Source organism: Ambystoma mexicanum, chromosome 4q (assembly GCF_040938575.1).
Source record: "Ambystoma mexicanum isolate Mex_15411 chromosome 4q, UKY_AmexF1_1, whole genome shotgun sequence".
In the NCBI taxonomy this organism is placed as follows: domain Eukaryota; kingdom Metazoa; phylum Chordata; class Amphibia; order Caudata; family Ambystomatidae; genus Ambystoma; species Ambystoma mexicanum.
Genome location: NC_090928.1, coordinates 1,260,262,814 through 1,260,276,864, shown reverse-complemented (window position 1 = coordinate 1,260,276,864; position 14,051 = coordinate 1,260,262,814).

The window sequence follows — 14,051 nt, the reverse complement described above, 5'->3', positions numbered from 1 at the left end:
CAGGCCCCACGAGAATTTGTGCAGGAGTTAAAGCGTGCTTTTGCGCAAACCACCAGAAGGGTGCGCACAGATAGTAGAGAGTTTGTCAATACATTTTTCCATGCCTTGCCCAAATATATCATGACCCAGCTTGTGAGGGATTTTCATGAGAAAAGATCTTTAGACTGGGTCATTGAACAGGCTACCCGGATCTATGAGGTGCAGAAGCCCATAGAAAATAAAAGCAATGCCCAGAAAAACCCCAAAGCCAACAGCACCCCTGCTGCTGCCAAGGTGGCAGAGGTAAAGGTCACCCCCGTTTTGGATTTGGAGATGGGGGGGCCTAAAAACCTACCTGCACCTAATAATGCTAGGCCCAGAACGTCCTCGGGCCAGTCGCAGACAGGGAGCCAGGGAGGCAGCCCCACAAATGGGGTCCCTCGCTCTCCTGATTATGTAAGTCCCCGTTACAAGGGAAACAGACCCATCCTGGGTTATGTGTGGACTCCTCCAGCCCAAGGGGGGGGATCCAGCCAAGCACCTAACCCAGGGAACTTCCCTCCTAACTTCCCACCGGAGGGCAGAAACTCTCCAAATCCTGGGCAGAACTTTTTCCCCAGGTATCCACCCAACTTTCAGCCCCAAAACCATCCATCCTTCTTTCCCCAATTCCCTGAGCCCAGACCACTGAATCCGGGAGAGGGGAGGCCAAGGGTGGAGGGGTACCCAAATCTTCCCAACCAGGGGTACTACCAGAGGAGGGACAGCTACCCTTCCCGGGATCAGCCCAGGGGAGAAAACAGGGCCCCGTATCAGCCTGAGCGGGTTTCCCAGTTAGAGCGCCAGGTTCAAAACATGGCGCGGGATCTGGGTCATATACTGAGGGCGCAGCAGAACCCTCAGATCAGCATGCCGGCGCAGAACGCACCTAACTCTGGACCTGGTGCTCCAGAACAATGACGGGGGCAGCACCCCGATAAATCACCGGTTCCCAGGGAGGAGGCACAAAGGGAAGGGGGGTGTAAAGCCTTGGAGGAAGCTTCCTTCCTCACTTGTAAACAGCCCCTGGAAACCCAGGAACTGGAAACAAAATCTCTTGCCCCTGAAAGTCTGCCTCCTAAGGAGCAGAGGGGGGGTAGGAGAAACAAAAGACCCAAACAGACTCAGTTTGAGGAGGAGGTACAGATCTTCCAATTTGAGGGAGAGGGATCCTCAGAGGATCCTGGGAAAAGGATCTTCTCCTTCAGAGAGGGGGGAACTCCTCCCAAAGAAAAATGGGTCCCTAGGGATGCAAATCCAGACTGGGGAGATGTGGAGACTGAGCTACCGCCGCCCACCATCTCATCCCAGAACCAACAGCAAGAAAATCCCCTGGTTCAAACCCATCCTGGCGACTGCCTCCAAAAAAGGGGGGGCGGCCCAGAAACGGAGCCAGGGGAACCCACAATGGCTCTGATCTCCAGTTGCAAATTTTTTCTTTCAGATTCCCAAGACTCTCCACAGAATTCTGCCCAAATCTCCTCGCTAGCGATGTCCAAAACCAGAAAATTAGCCCACCAGTTGTCCAAAAATGTACATTATCTGTGCCCCCTTGAGGAGAAGGAGGGAAGATATTATGCCCCGGTACAAGTACAGGGGCAGGGTACAATCTCAGCACTGGTGGACACTGGATCTCAAGCTACCCTTCTGTCCAGAAGGGCCTTTGACGAACTGAATGCAGGAAGGGGAGAGAATTATCAAATTCCTCTCACCTCTCTTCCTGGACAACTGCAGAACTTTGACGGGAAGGAAATTCCCGTCGAGGGGACGGCAGACTTGGACATTAAGATCGGGCGACACAAGTTGAAACACCCGGTCATAGTTGTGACCCCAGAGGGCACCCCTTGTTTACTAGGGAATGACCTCCTGAGAAGGTTGTCACCCCTAATAGATTGCGTAAACAAGGTCCTCTGGACCCAGACTAGCCGACCAATAAAATTAAAACAGAGTGCCAACCATGTTAGTTTAAACGGCACATGCCACATGGTTGAACAAAAATCTGACCAAGTAGAATTTCACTTCCAGAATAGCCAAATTCCAGACGTGACAGTAATAGCAGTAGGACAACAGACTGGTGATGGGGGGTCCTCTCTATTTCTGAAAATCAACCTTCCTTCCAGTCTAAAGTGGTACTCCACGCTGGAAGGAAACACTCTGAAATTCTATACCAATCCACAATCTGAAACTCCCACTCCTATAGTCCAGAAAGATGTGAAATCAGCTCAGAGCCTGGCTGATATTCAGCAAATTGGAGAGCAGTTGTTCATCCCTGTTCAGTTAAATGATGGGAAGGACTCTGTTCTCGCTCGAGTGTGTGTGAACAACGGTAAGAGCTTCATCAGCGAAGCCATGTTTCGCCAACTCCCAAAAGAACCAGCCATTCCCACCTTCAAACTGATAGACAAATGGGAAATGGACCTGGAAGTACCTAATTCCAAACATCTCCTGCCAAGCAGGTGTATGCTCAAAATCTCCATTGGCAACAAGAGCATAGTCCATAATTGTTGGGTCGTGCGAGACGTCCCTGCCGCCTTTTACTTAGGCAGTGACATTCTCAATCGCTTTGCCATTAGTTTGGACCTAATAAACTTCAAAGCTTGGTCCCGATTAGCGGATAATCCCATGGGCTTTGATGATCCAGAAAAAGCATTTAGGTCAGCTCAATTGCTACCTTATGCAGTTGAAATTCAGATCAAAGAGGAAGTCACCATCCCAGAAAGGACCCGACAATTCTCCCTGGAAGTGAAAGTTAAAAGGGGACAAGAGTTGAAAAACCCTGATGCTTACATACATCTAAATGCTTCTCTCCAACAGCAAGGGTTGGGGGTAAACCCGACTCCATTAGTCAACATAGAACATGACCCCATTCTAATAGAGGTGGATAACAGCGACTTAAAGAGTATTACTCTAGCCGCAGGCACCATTATTGGAATGGCGGTTGATGACCGACATTTCTCCATTGATCTTGTAAATGAACTGTTAGGACCCATCCCCAAGGACTGTTTTGACAGTGACAGTGATGACAACGCAACACCAGACAGGATTTTTACCCGGCATGGGGGGAACTTCCTGGTGTACACTTCCTGCCCCTATGGTAAGGAAGATGTGACCTGTGACTTCAGGAGGGATGAGGTGATTTTCCAGGTCCATGAGGGCTGCCTTTCCCACCTGAAGCCTCCGGTCCAAATCAGCACTCTGACCAGGGACTTCTCCACCCAGCTGGAGGAGGCCGCGGAGATAGCCAAACCAGAAGTCTTTCCAGGCTTCAGGCAGATGGTGGAAGAGAGAGTCAACCTAGCTGATGCCTGTGTGACTCTGGAACAAAAGCAAAAGTTGAAACAAGTTTTCTTGGATTTCCAAGATCTCTTTGCGGTAGACTCATATGACTGTGGTCGCACTGACATCCACACAACCACAATCCCCACGGACCCTGGCATGACTCCTGTGTTTGTGAAGCAATATCGCTTGCCTCTCGCATCAATGGAGTCCCTTACTGAAATAATTAAGAACCTTGAGTCCCGGGGAATAATCCGTCCAGTCCACAGCACCTTCAATAATCCGGTGCTGGGAATATTGAAGCCAAACGGCCAGTGGAGACTCTGTGCTGACCTTAGGGAGCTCAACAAACGGGTCCATACTTCCCGATGGCCTCTGCCCTACATTGACCAAGGGCTGGCCCAGATCCAGGGGTCACAGGTATTCACTGCAATAGACCTGACCAATGGATACTGGACCGTGCCTGTCAGCAGGGAGGACCAATACAAACTGGCTTTTACCTTTGGGGGCCAGCAGTATACATGGACCCGGACTCCCTTCGGATACCTCAACTCCGGCAATGAATTCAACATTTTTCTACACAAGGCCATGCCCGACTTGGGTGCAAGGGGTAACCTGGCTTATGTAGATGATGTCCTCATCAAAAGTTCATCTGTGGAGGAACACATAGCAGAGATCCGTTATGTTCTGACACAGTTGAGGGCCGCCGGAGCAAAACTTTCCTTTCAGAAAGCACAGTGGTGTAGAACCCGTGTTAATTTCTTGGGGCATGAGATTACTCCTCAGGGCCTCTGTCCCCAGGAAAAGAAAGTGGAAGCACTTCAGAAACTGAAAGACCCCACAACCCTGCGGGAACTAAGGAGCCTCCTTGGACTGACTAATTACAGCAGAAAGTTCATTGAGGGCTACGCAGAGATCACCAGACCCCTGATTCATCTCCTGAAGGGGGGGGTCAAGTGGGAATGGGGTCCAGAACAAGCCGAGGCAGTAAAACAACTCAAGAGAAGCCTCTCACAAGCGCCTTGCCTAGCTTACCCTGTCAGAAACAAGGAGTTCTTCCTGGAGACAGGGTTCTCTAATACGTGCTTGACGGCAGTATTATATCAAAAGCATGACAAGGTCAATAAAGTAATCTCCTATGCGAGCAAAACTTTATCCTCTGTGGAGGAAAAATTCAACGATTGTGAGAAGGCACTCCTGGCAACGGTGTGGGCATTGAAGAATTACCGCCCGTTTATCCAGGGGGAACACATCATAGTGGAGACTCCACACCAGCCTCTGCAATATCTCCAAAGTGACAGAATCCGGGCCGGAAATGTGAGTAATTCCCGAATTACTTCCTGGATTCTGTCAATGCAAGGCTTTCCTGTGGAGGTCCGATATGGCCAAAACAAGAAGAGTCCCCTCGCGCAAGGTCTGGCTGACTTGCATGATTGTGCCAGAGAAAACTGTCTCGAGGACGAAAGTCTAAAAATAAAGGACAACATGGAGGCATACCTTAATTCCCCACACAAAGTCTTTGAAGAAGACAAGTGTGAGGGAATGCCCACTGTGTATGTGGATGGATGCTCTTACCATGTTGACAACAACGGGGAGAAAGAACTGGTGGCCGGCATAGGGAATGCATGGGTGAATGAGTCCCCAGAACCCTCCGCTGGATACAAAATTGGTCCCCGAAGTAGTCAGGTGGCAGAATTGATGGCTGTGCATCAGGCCATCCTCACTGCTGTCCAGCATCAACTCCACGAACTGGTCATAATCACAGATTCGGATTATGTACGGAACGGGTTCGTGGAGCACCTGGTTAATTGGAAGACCAGAGGCATGGTATGTGCTAACAACAAACCCTTGAAACATGGGAAGTTGATCCAAAACATTGATGATCTGGTCACCTCGAATGAGATGACCATCTATTGGAAGAAGATCAAGGGTCATTCCAAAGTAGAGGGACCAGACAAAACTGGAAATGACTTAGCTGATCAGCTGGCCAAAACCGGGGCCATCCAAGGGGATCTAATTGAGATTGAGTCCCTGTTGGGGGAAATCCAGGTCACTGCTATCACTAGGTCCCAGACAAATGCTCACAATGACCTTTCAATTGCACAATGGAGTAAGGAGACCCCTGATGCTGATTTGATTACTGCTCAGAAGGGGGATCCAATAATTGGTAAATTTTACCAGCACCTTGAGGACCCTGAGAACTTTCCCCTGACGGATACCGATTACATTGGGAAAGAGGACCTAAGAGTGTTGATGAAATGTCCAAAAATGTTCCGAATCCAAGACGGTTTGCTGGTAAGGAAATCCAAAGCTGGCCACGATCAGTGGGTGGTTCCTACCTCATTCCGAAGCCTGATGTTAAGTCACGCCCATGATGCGGCCACGGCCGGTCACAGGGGGTTTCACACAACATTGGAAATCTTAAGAGAGGTTGCCTACTGGCCACACATGGGGCAGGACCTCGACCAATACTTGAAGGGGTGTCTTGTGTGTGCACAATTTCAGCCATCATCCCTCACGCACCGGGCGCCTCTCCAAAAGAGGGGAATGACACTGCCATGGTCAGATTTACAAATCGACTTTGTAGGCCCTGTGATTCGCTCGGCTAGGGGGAATAAGTACATGTTGACTGTGACATGCTTGTTTACCAAGTGGGTGGAATGTCTCCCAGCCCCAAATTGCAAGGCAGAAACCGCAGCTGCCTTGATGATTAACCACATCTTTTCCCGTTTTGGTCTACCTCAAAGGATTGAGTCAGACAGAGGTAGCCACTTCACCAGTGAAGTAATGACAAAGATGTGGGAGATACTGGGGGTCAAGAGAAAGCTGCATGTTGCTTATAGACCAGCTTCTTCTGGGGCAGTAGAGAGATATAATCGGACAATTGTGAGCATATTAAAGAAGTTTGTGGCAGATTCTGGGCCAAGTTGGGATATCCGATTACCTCTGGTCCTAATGGCTATCAGATCTACCCCTTCATCTGCAACCAAAATGTCACCATTTGAGTTGATGACTGGGCGCAAGATGGTGCTTCCTCAGCATTTGCTCTATAGGACCCAAGAGCAGACACTGATAAATGCCTCCACTACCCATGAGTATGTAGAGAATTTAAGGAAACACCTCCAACATGCTTTTGCTTATGCTCAGCGGAATCTAGAAAGATCGACTGATAGCATGAAGACCCATTATGACCTGAAAACTTCCAGGAAGGAATATCAGGTGGGAGACCGGGTCTATCTATACAACTTCCAAAGGAACCAGGCCAAGCAGCGCAAATTTTTGCCTACATGGAAAGGACCCTTTGAGATCGTCGACAAGATCTCCCCTGTGGCCTACAAAATCCACATCCCCAAAGGTCCTTCGGCAGAGGGGGAAGACAAGTGGGTCCACATAAACCAGTTGAAATGTTGCCATCCCAGGCACACTCTGCAACAACTGGAGGAATCCTCTGGAATCCTAGCGGGTACTGTCTCAGACTAATTCAGTTCCAACCATAAAACATACCACATCTAGTCTCTAAAATATTGTGATTTGCATGAAACTGTCTCTTAGTTATACTGTTTTTTTTTCTCAAAATAAGAATGTAATGTTTCGTTATGATAAAATGCATATGCTGCCCCACTACCTCAACAGTGGTGGAAAAACGTCTATGAGTAGATATTGCCGCTTTTGCTTTATCATCCTAGGAGAGATGAAACCATGAAGGATGGCCAAGGAGGACGATCCGGAGACCGGGAGCTGAGACGCAACGGGCTCGGGGTACCGCCCAATCTTCCCATCAGGACCGGCGAGGAGAACTGATCGATCAGTACCGGATGGAGAAGAAAACGCTGAACTGTGTCATCTACAGAAGAGGAAGAAGATTATGCGGACAGACCGGTGCATGGGTCAAAACCCTTGTGCACGCGACTCCCCATCGACTCAAATTCAAAGTGCAGTCGCGTGGGGGGGACTTGTTGGGTGTCCTGACCCACGTTTAAGCTACCCTGCTACAACATTTGGTGCTGTGGGCTTAGGAAATTCAAGATGGCGGAAAACCCACATGTGCGCTGAAATCCAGGAAAGCTGCGCAGTTTGTGCGCCCACCAAAATGGTTGCCTCACTTGCCACCCACCAGTGCGAGAATGAAAGGCCGGGTTGCCATGAGGGAAATGGGTTGCCAAAGGAAAAACAGTAGCGCCGGTTAGCTTCAAAGCGCTTTAAAACCACCATTGGACTACCCGCACAGTAGTCTGAAACCATTGGGAATGGCAATGCTGATTGCCAAATGCAACCTAGAATTGTGGGGAATTCATTTCTTAAATCCCAAAAATGGGTGCAGTACCAGTACTCACCACTATCCAAAAGCCGGCGTTTTAAAACCACTCTGTGTGTTTTTCTGAAGGCAAGCAAAATGCCTATTTCAAACCTTGCAACATGTGCAAAATATTCACTGAACACCAGCAGACATTTGGCAGAATGGAGTTTTGTGTGCCTACAAAATCTGGGAAATGAAGAGCCCAAAAACAATACTTATAACAAAAATGCTATGGAGTCAGCAGCTTAAGCCTAACTACAACTGGATTTAAAACCACCAAAATCGAAAATGTTAAATTAAATGAGTGACCTATGTTTGGTGTCACATGCCTTTGTAACTGTTGAAATGTCATAGTTTTGCGCTTAGAATCAGCATTCTAGCTGCATGTGTAAAATTACAAGTTATTTTAAAAGCAACAAAAAGTTAGCTGAAGGTCTGGCTTAAGGAACTTGATTTTGCCTAGCAACGGATCCCATCAGCAGTGAAACTTGAGTCACCACTGTGTTCCCAGGCCAACCTTCCTTTTGCTGCCCAGGCTAAGGATATGCCATCTATCTGATAATTGAATTATCTGTGCTCTGCAAGAGAGTGAACAAAGCCCTCTCCACTCAGGCAAAGGTTTTTTATTACAGACGTCGTAAAAAGTGGCTTCCTCCTGGAGAAGCTGGGAGGAGCACTGCCTGTGAGAGCAAGCTGGCTTGGCAGAACTGGAAAGAACCAGAAATTCAACCTTGTGCTGAGGGTAAACCACACCCCTTTGGAGCCAGAACATAACTTTAAAAAGATGAATAACTCATAGAGCGGACATGTGAAAATTTTATAAATGATACCATAATTCTTGTGATTTTTCTGCCCACAGTTTAAGACGTGGTAGGAACCGGTGGTATGTTCAGGGGGGTTTTAGCGGAAAAGTGGATATTACTCTAAATGTGTGCATGTTAAAAATCTGAAACTTCATCAGTTAATGTCCCTACCCCCTGCACACATGTATGTAAAGTTGGGTCCATGTCGGAAATTGAAAAAGCAGTTAAAAAGTGAAATATGTGCCAGTTCTGAATGCAAGCTCCCAGGAAGAGCAGAGTTTGAACAGGGGATACCTCCTGTAATGCATGATGGGTGCATATGATTTTAAAACAATATGTACCTCTGCAAATATGTATTTGTTTCAAATCTAGATTTGTGTGTAAGTTGACAGGAGGAGTGGACTTTCTGCAGGCTGTAAAATGACATCAATCTGACTCACAGTTCAGTTTGCCAATCAAGCGGAGGAATGGAAGTTTGACCAATTAGAAGCTGAGAGAGAGGTAGGGTCAGTGATGCTAGAACACACCCACATTCTAAACACATAAAAGCAGACAGACAGGACAGATAGGACATTCATTTTTCATCTGCCGCTGAAAGCTCTGCCGGAAAAATCCATACTTACCTCCATCAAACTCCAGAAAGCCAAACTAGAGACTTCAATCTATCCAGAGCAGAGAGACCCAAAGAACCGGTGCCTAGCAGAGACCAGACCCCTGTGAGCAGTTCCAGAGGCCAGGCGCTGTGAGCAGAACCCGGAAAGACCTGACCAGACTGAAGTCCGTGACCAAGTCGCTTTCCTGTTCAAAATCTCTTGTGAGTACTTAGCAAAACTCAGAACACATCTCTTAGTTTAAATTCATCTAATTCAATCTATTTAACCTAAGTAGAACTGCCTCCTAGCTGTCACCTGTCATTCTAGCTGCAAAAAATTTGTCACTTGTCATTTTGAAAAAGTGTGCGTTTAAAATTTACAAAACCAAAAACGACCTTTACTAAATTACTCATATCTCCGCAACCGTTTGGGCTAGAGACTTGCAATAACTTTCATTTGGAAGCTGAGATCCCAGGCTTTCCTAGGACCCCAAAACGGTAGAGATAGTCCTTGCGGTTCCTTTGTAATAGCGCTCGGCGCATCCGCGAATTTTGCCGCGATTTGCAAATTTCTTCACGTGTAAAAAGACAGCAGTTTTGCTTTCCATTGGCCAGAAATTCGTTTAACCTGCTAACTATCCCTGCATCATTGCTAGTGTGAGCCTGGACTAATATTAACTAGATACCACTCACCCTGAACCTCTATAAGGGAATTAAAAGCAAATTTAGCATATTTCTCATTCATTGCCAGCACATATCCAAGCATTGCCTGTGTTTTCAAAACTCCTATCTGTTTTCTGTAAGCTTGCTGGGATTGAACTGAATTACAGTTGATTGCATTTCTGAGGACTGTGTGTTTTCCTTCCATTTCCTTGCATTGCATAAAGAGGGGGGGAGGGAATAGCCCGAGAAAAGTGATTACATTGTCTGGTTGAATCATATTGCGTATTTTCTGTACTGCATTCATTGAATATTGCATCCACCTGAGCTTACATAAAGCATCCTCTACCACATTATACTTTTGTTCCTATTTACCAGTGTGTTACCTTATCCATTCATGTCAACTCATTAGTGATTATAAGAAGAGTGCTAGTGCCAGATTCTCCGTTGTTGATCTTTATCATATCAGATTAAGTGTGCTATTCAATTATTAATTTATTATAAAGTGGGATATATATACCTATTGTTTAAATTATCAAATAAACCTTTTAACTTGCAAAACAGAACTACTTCTTGGCTCAGTGGGGTCAGGGGGATTCCAAGAGAGGGGTGTTATATAAGGGTAGTCATCCAGAACGCATGAACTGGACCTAAAGATATATCAATAAGGGTTTTCATTCAGTCTTCTAGACTAGGCGTTAACTTAGCTGTAGTGCTGAATTGAATCCTCTTACAGGTATACGTTGAGAAGACCCTAAATGAAGTATCCCTGAAAGACTGGTAGTCTTCTGAGAGAAGAGCCTGAAGAAGTGTGAAGACGTGAAAAGAAGAAGCTGGTGACGTCACAAGAAAGGAGTGTGATGCACTGAAAGGATGATCAAAGAAGAGAATGTATAGACGATATAGAATTTGATGGCAAAGTAAAGAATCGAGAAGGCTTTTATGTGCGGTCTGAAGCTTGTACGTGTGAAGAGCACTGCAGAAAACACAATCCATTTTATAATTATACAGCCGCTGCAAGCCAAGTAGACTAAGTAGTCATAAGGCTGGCTATACTTAGTATATAGACTGCAGGCGATGCCGCCAACATATATGTATATAGAATTCTGTACATTTGATGATATAATTTTAGGAAGCAAGCCTCAATGAAGGAAGATGGATTGAGAGCTATGCGTGTGTCGCAGCAAAGAATAGGCTCGGGTTCGAAGCAAGACCAAGGAGGCTGTCTGGCTTCATGTCAAAGACTGGAAGCAGCCAAGAACTGGTTATCAGCTTGCGAAGAATACCATACGTGAGAAGCAGAGGCATCCCTTGATAAATTGCAAAGAGAGAACACCATGAGTACCAAGCTTCTTTATTAAAGACAATTAAAGGCCACAATATGGACTAATTAACGGTCTCTGATCACGTGAGCTGAGGGTGAAAATAGACGATGAGCATGGTGCACCCGATTGAAGATAGCGAGTACTCACACTCCGTTATATTCCCAGAGATGAGAAGCTACTACAAGGCCAAGTTCAAAGACAATGTGAATGACAGAAGGCATGAGTGATGAGAGGTGATGGGCTAATTGGGTGGGAAGACACAATCAAGTTCACTCACCAGCACCTGAGATACCAGCTTACGTGCTGCTAGAGAATTGTTACAGAAGGGTACAAGCTTGCCAACCAATTGTAGAAGGCCGTATAATGAAGAGCCTTATACTTTAAGAGCCAATAGTATTCTGTGTACTTAATTACTGTCAAAGATGACTTGCACTAGAGGCAGGCTTAAGGTGTCCGCCTGACTATAGAGACCCAATCACGATCCTATCCCATATAGAAAATATACTTAGATAGTACCCTTATTCCAACCACAACCTCCCATAGGTTTTCTTAGTTTACCACATCATATGACGTCACGTATGTTGATTTATTGCTCTAAAAGTGCAGTTTTTATGAAATGCGTTGAGATTATGCTGTGCGACTGTGATACTGGAAATGCATTGGAGGGACAGGGCCTCTGTATCCTTGTCCTTTACTGCTTTTTATCGTGTGTTCTGATGTGTTTTCCACGTAGGAGTTCATGTGGGACTCCTGGTGGCGCAGCTCTCTCCTTTGGTTTTGGTGAACGGACCCATGGAATACCCTTATGGCCCCCATGGGTAGGGGTACAACCCTGTGCCCCTAGTGTATGTTTTTGGGCACCTGTGTGTGGCCCCCAGAGCAGGGTATGGCTGGTGGCAGCTCTATGCTGAATTGACTGGTGCCCTGAGTGTCCTCTATTTTGGGATGCCCAGGCCCTGTCATTGGAATTGGTCGATTCCTGACGGAGACAAGATGGCCCCCGTGGCCTCTTGCCTTCCATCGCCTGTTACCTTGATCTTCCCGAAGTCCCGGGAAGTCCTGACTCTGTCCTTTCCCCCTGACTGGCTGTTGGGTGGAAGTTCCATATGGTAGTGTGGGGAAGTACTGACCAGACTGGCTGGAGACTTCCCAATGACCGTATGTTGTGGGTACGCCTGTGGGTGGGACCTGGGTGAATGGAGTGGGTGACGAATACAGATTCTGTGTTGTGGATGTCTAGTATCTGGTGTTTGACACAATGACTGAGACAGCCCTGCCCAAAACTGGTATGAATGCAGTGTGGAGTGTTGAATGGCTGGGTACTTGTCCCAATACACATAACTTGTTGTGAGTGTCTGGAGAGAAGTGAATGGCCTGAATGCACTATGCACCTGATTGGCTGCCTGCCTGCATTAATGCCCTTCTGACTGATTGGTTTCCTGAGTGTGACCCAGCAGAATAAATTGGAGACCAACTAGTATATCTGGGGGCCTCTCCCTGCAAGAATTCGTGTTTAGAAGCTGAAGAGTAACTGGAGTGAAACTGAAGCTTGACCTTGAAGCCCTGCTGGAAGAGAAGAATTGCTGTTGCCCTTCTTCATCAATCAGAAAGCTGCTGTCTCCAAGGACTGACCCAGAGAGGACCTGGTAAGGCGCCCTCTTCCCGAGCTACGAGGGACCATTGTGCACCAGCTGATCTTTGGCAAAGCTCCCTGGTAGACAGACCTTCGACAGGCTGCCGACCCGAGACAGGGACTGCCGCGGAATCCCAAAGAGAAGCACCCGGACTGTTGTCCGCCACTGTCGACGACCGCCGTCTCCGACCGGAGCCGCTGTGCTCCCATTTGCCTAAGAACTTTCAGATCCAAGGACGCTCTCGTCCACATCGCAGCCGCTTTATCCCGCTGGTGAAAGCCTGACCGTCGATGCGCCGAGGAGCCTCTGCCGGTGGGTTTCCCGCCACCAAAGACCCTTGCTGGGTCACAGTTCTTCAAACTCGTTGCGGTCCAGAACTATAGACACCGAGGTGCCCTGCACGCCTCTTCCTTGCAGGACATTTACGCTTCCCCGTCAACAAGCACCACTAGGAACGAAGCTGCCACTTCACGGTCGTAGCCCACCTTGTTCTCTGTCGGACGTTCGACGACCCATGACTCCTGCCTTAAAGGGAGGACACTCAAGAAGGGCCGTTGATTCCCCGACGAGGAACACTACAACGCCAGGTACTTTGGGGTTGCAGAACTATTGGGAAGTCTCTTGTGAACAATATATGGACTGAGCTTGTGATATATCTTTATTCTACAGGTTGCCCAGGTGGGGGGATCTCTACACAGAACTGTGTTCCGGTAGCAGGGCCAGTATTCTACCAATTGTTCTCACCAACTGCTTTCCTCTTACCTCTATTGTTGGTTTCCTTTACAAACTGATTTGTGTGCCATTTAACCGTAACGCTGATGCACTTTAAACAGATCTAATAGTAATTGTGTTACCACGTAGAACTGTATATTTGCCATTATAGATAACTGAGTACAAAGTGAGTTATCGTGATATTGCACATAACCTTGAATGTTAATTATATAAAAACTGTGTTTTAACCGATACAGTGTGCGGACATTCCTTTGTGGGTGCTTGGGGACTACACTGTACTTAAGAACCAGCCCGCATCACCTCCTGAGAAGCTAGGCCTTGATTGCTCGACTACGTACCAATAATAGAGAATCTTGGCTGGGGTCCTCTGTGCCTCTCCTCTACCATATAGAGAGCAGAAATACAGACACCCCTCTCCGGTCTTTACAGCGATGTCTGTTGATGTCTGTTGTACTCCCTGTTTTAAACAATTGCAAATAAAACAGAGTTAGTTGCCAACTTCGTCAGTTAGTGTTATAGCTTAGTTTGCGAAGTTATTTTCTGTCCCATCCATAGTATGATGTGTTACCTTGATTAAAAGGGCCACAAGGGTTCACGTGGTAGCATGTCGGATGGTTGACGAAAGACCCATCGACCCAGTAGACACTAGTGCTTCGGACGATCGAGTGCCCTCCGCCATCTAGCCAGAAGATTGTGGGGTTTTCTGTGGAGCGC